This window comes from Anarrhichthys ocellatus, unplaced genomic scaffold (assembly GCF_004355925.1).
Source record: "Anarrhichthys ocellatus isolate YVR2014 unplaced genomic scaffold, GSC_Weel_1.0 scaffold20, whole genome shotgun sequence".
Classification (NCBI taxonomy): domain Eukaryota; kingdom Metazoa; phylum Chordata; class Actinopteri; order Perciformes; family Anarhichadidae; genus Anarrhichthys; species Anarrhichthys ocellatus.
In genome coordinates, this window is record NW_022280050.1 from 6,519,055 (window position 1) to 6,524,134 (window position 5,080).

Genomic DNA, 5,080 nt, shown 5'->3' on the forward strand with positions numbered 1-5,080 from the left:
CCCCCCCCCCCCCCCCCCGCCCCTCAACGTGTAACACACAGACTTTACACTCATCTCATTTGGATTTCAAAGCCCAAATTGATTACAAACAAAATTATCTAAACACAAGGGGTAAAGGCGGCTACTTGTGTGTGTGTGTGTGTGTGTGTGTGTGTGTCTAGACTTTGTCAGGACAGATTTATTCTGACTGAAGGACGGCAGCATTTCCTCCCTGATGGAGAAGATTCTCACGTTTGCTCACAGGATACAGCCGTGTTCTTGCAACGCCTTGTAACCGAGCTTTTATTTCCCTTTTCCTGGCAGTTAAACACAAATAACAGCATGGATGATGTGCTGGGATTCATTGTCTGCGCTCAGGGAGGAGTGCAGGATATGACTGGTGTGATAAATGATCATACCTTGTGCCTGGCGTGACAAAAGAACTGCGGCACAATCTGCATGTGCTCCATCCTTTCGCCATCATTAGGTGTAATTGGGACTCATGGTGAGGCGTGTTCTTTTATACGCCGTGGAAGTCCTGGGGAATGAAGCTCTAACTCTTAATAGGACGAGCTACAGAAGGGAGACATGTCCAGGGCCAGTGCTACAGCACAAGAAGTATGTCCCAATATGGCCTACAGTAAAAGGAAGCTCAACAGATATGTGCCGGTGTCAAATCTCCTTACCTCTAATGCCAGACCGACTCTATTGTCATGTCAAACTCCCCTTTTTGATGTTGACCTTCAAGGCTGCAGACACCGGGGCTGTTATTGGCATGTGTCTGAGGAAGGCGGAGCATGTTCCTTCACTCTAAACACAGCACAACAAACACAACACCCAGCCGGGCACTGATTACAGTGCTGCTGATTAGCTATAATGGGGATGCATGTGGACTTTACAGCATTGTGTAACAAGATTAAAAACAGACTCATGAATCCCAGTATTCATGCACCCTTTTTGTCCCGTGGCACTATTATTCATCATTAAGAAGAGAATCTCCAAACACAGCCGAGTATACGCAGCAAGTTGGGACTAAACTGGCAGAGTAATAATAGATGTGGAGGGGCAAATGAGCTTGCAAGTTACTCCTGTTTGTCAACCAAATACTCCAAGACCCCCATGTGCACTCTTTAACCGCAGTAAGTTCCAACAGCAGCAGAATCACAAAGTCTTTGTTTCATGACCTCAGCCTGTATATCCTTTCCCCTCCTTTGAATCAAAGCCCCCCCACGCCATCTTTAGCATTTAGAATTAATTGCACAGTTATCCTCAAATTAATTCCTAACTGTTTTACAACACACAGAGAGAAAAGGGCAAACCAATTATTATTCTGTTTTCACCTTACAGAGGGGGATATTATGCAAATGATCCTCTCTACATGAGAAGGAAGAGGGGCTTTATTTTCCTCAGCAGATGCTGCCTAGACAGTCTAGCGTTCTGTGGGGGGACAGGAAGTGGGGATGCTGTGAAGATCTGATCGCTCCACCTGGCTTCCTACTGACTCCATATCCAAGCAATAATAGAAAACACACTGGTTCATTATTTATTTCAAAGAATCATTTTTTTTTTTTTTTTAGAAAGATTTCATGCTGGACAACTAAGGTTAAAAGGAATGTTCCAAGTGCTGTCTGGAAGTATTTTACAACTTCTGCGCTTACGAGCTAGAGGTGTTTCTTGATGGAAGACAAAGTCCCTTGGCTAGACAGACCTGCAAAATATTTTATTTGTTACTTTCCCAGGAAGAGAATACATACTTATAGAGAGCAGCGAGCCTGTGAGCCAGACATCAAGAAGTGGCTGACAGGACGACAATGCTGGGTTTCAGAGAGGACAGGGGGCATCTCACCTCCCTCGGCTGCTCCGCACTTCTGACCACTGCGAGTGTTTATTAATCGGAGACCTTGAGACCTTGGAGAGAAGTTGCTAAACGAAAACTAAAACACAGGACACACACGCATTTTCCAACTTCTTAACAGTCAAGAGCCATAACGCTTTGCAACGAGCCGATTTAAAACCGGCTTCTTCTTCCAAGGTGGAACAAACAAAAGCTTTAATGAGCTGTAATGATGAGTTAAGGTCAAAGCACTTATCAGCTTTACAAATCAGGAGAAGATGTGCTCATGGAAATAAGCTCCCATGAGTATCCATCATCACCTCAAAAAACTGCATGCAGTGGCACAGCTCCAGGTGCTCGAGCAAATTGGGCTTTCGATGTGGGATGGATCAAACGCCGGCTCAATATTCATTATTCTCTCTGACTGTGATCTGCTGCAGTTCTGTGAGTGGGTGAGGGTAATTGTGTACCTCATTGCACATGTGTTTGGACCCAACCTTAATCATGATGTCAGGCTGTTAATAAAAGGTTATTAAAGGAACAAAGATCCAGGTTTTACATATGTTAGGCAGGGGAGGTCTCGGGAACTCCTGTCTCTGAGGTAAACACGAGCCTTCATGACAAATGATGCACATGCTGAGATCAGATAGTTAACAAGAGATCCCCTTATTAACCAGGTCTGCATAGATAATTGGCACTTGAGCCTCACATTTTGAATCTGGCCTGAGCAGTGTCATTTATCAAGAACCCGAGCATGCTGTCAGGGCTCCGTAACAAGCTGCAGTAACTGATGAATCAAGATTAAGCAGATAGATTGCGAATGACAGAGGAGAAAATGGGCCACAGCCGCACCACAGGGGGCTTAGCTTGATATTCATGACATTAAAGCGGTATTATTCCTTACAGGAAGGGATCGTTCCTGCATTAGAGGCTATAGTTGTAAAATAGCTGCAGCCCGACAGCATCATGATGAAGAGTCTCAATGCAGATTGTAACACTTTGCGCTAATCTGCATATGCTGCGTGCAAGCTGTTTGACCCGGAGAGGGAGAATGTGTGAATTGTTGACTTAGTAGACCATGTCGTAAGTCATCTTCAGATATTTCCTCTAGCACTTCTAAGGAGCTCTCAAAATATATTATAATGAAATGAGAAAATTAATCAGCAACAAATTTGATTTGAATCGAAACATTCTCTGGTTTTAGCTTTTCAAGGGTGCAGAATTTCTGCGTTTCTTTGTGATATTTAATCAAGTGAATATTTCTGTTATTCTGATAGAATGAGCAACTTCAATATGTCACCTTGGGCTCTGGGTACTTACAATGGGCATTTTTGAGACATTTGTCAGTAAAAAAATCTCGGATATAATTGGCAGATTAATCGATAATTTAAATAATCAATGGTGTCAGCCATAAGTAAACACTACTTTAATTTACCAAACATAAATATGCATCATGCAAAACAGTAATTGATCTCTTTGCAGCATCGGGTTCAGTAATAAATATTGTTTACAATTTCAGCAAATTGTTGTTATTATACAATATAATTGGCATTAGCTAAACAATGCAGGAGCACATTATGCCTATTACTGCTGCACAACGATATCAATCAAAACAATTATAGCAGACACAACTTCCTCATCAGAGGAACATAATTAGGTGCATTCATTCCAAACTTATTGGTTTCCACTGGCTGGTCGTTGGTCCCCTCTTCATAGCCTTTTTAATGCAAGTATAAATCTGCATACGTGTGTGTGTGTGTGCATGTGTGTGTTCGCCATCCCTGTTTTTATCTCACTGGTATATAAGTGTAGATAATTACAGATGATGGGCCGGTGATCAGCTGCAGGTATGGGAGCCACCTCAGGCCTCGCCCAGCCTTGCACCTCCAGCACTCCCCTGCTCTATCAGGCATGTTTGGCAGCGTCTCCTTTTCCCTAAGTCTCCAGCTGTCCAGTGGGGTGCGCCAAGTCACAGCAGGAGTGCCTGCCTCTCCATCTAAGACCCATCTCTTTCTAGGAGTGTGAGATGTGTGTGTGTGTGTGTGTGTGTGTGTGTGTGTTTGGGGGGTGGTTTGTGGGGGTGGAGGGGGTCGTCTCTGTACTCGCATTACTCACTAGCAGACGGAGCATGCTGCCAGCGCCCAGCATGTCCGCCCACACGCCCCTGCCCTGCCGGTTAGACCTCACGGTTGGAGGAGATGATGGAGAGAATCTGGGATCCAGGAGGGGGGTGGATCCAGAGGAATCTGAGAGACAGAGAGACAGACAGAAGCCCAGAAGCTTACCTCCATCCCACAGGCCGATCCTCGGACAGCCCGACTTGATATGGTATTCTGAAGTCTCCTTGTTGGGGTTCTTTTGGGGGGAAACAGGGGGGGTTTCTGTGAAATGACAGCTAAATGATTTGTTTGCTTTTGAATTATCACCTCCCCTTATTACCGTGCTACGAATTCTACTGGCGTCTTCCTGAGCAAAGTAGCTTCATGTAGATTTTAATGTCGACGGTGCAATTTCAATTCATTATCAAAATTATATTACGGCAGTTTAACTGACTTTACAACAGTAATTAATGGCATGGGTTTACAAAGTATTTGGACCTTAGAAATGTGTGATTGCAAAAAGTTTCAGAAGCACCACTTTGTGCTTGATGTCCGTAGAATAATAGTAATAACAATATTAATGATAATAGGATAAATGACTTTTAGCATACAAAGAAAAAGAGAATAAATATATCTATAAATGTACCAATTAGTCATGTTAATAATTCAGATTAGTGAACAATTTTGCAGAATATTATTGAAAATGGATTGGAAACAATAAAAAATGTTCATCATGAAGATTGGGACAAATTCTCAACAACAACTCCTATATAAGAAGGGCTCATTACGACCAGCCAGCATTACTTTCATGAGCCCACAGGGGGCTCTAGTGTACCACATATTTTACTGCCCAGACTCTCTTAGTGGCTGCCCAGAGACCAAGGCACTGATTGTGTTGAGGGTAGACCTTTTGAACTGCTGTGCTGCATGATTGATATGAACATTAACCAAGCTCATATACAAATCACAATATAAACATGCTGTAATGGTGCTAATTAAATACAAACAGGGTTTAAAAAAAAAGAGTTAAAACAAAACAAAGATGTACTCACAATGTAGTAATGTAGCGCTGTACCAAAGTCGTACAAAAAACATGTAAAAAGCTGAAAGTTTGAGTGAATACACACCTTATCTTGATCCTGATATTTCTGACTATGTGTGTGTGTGT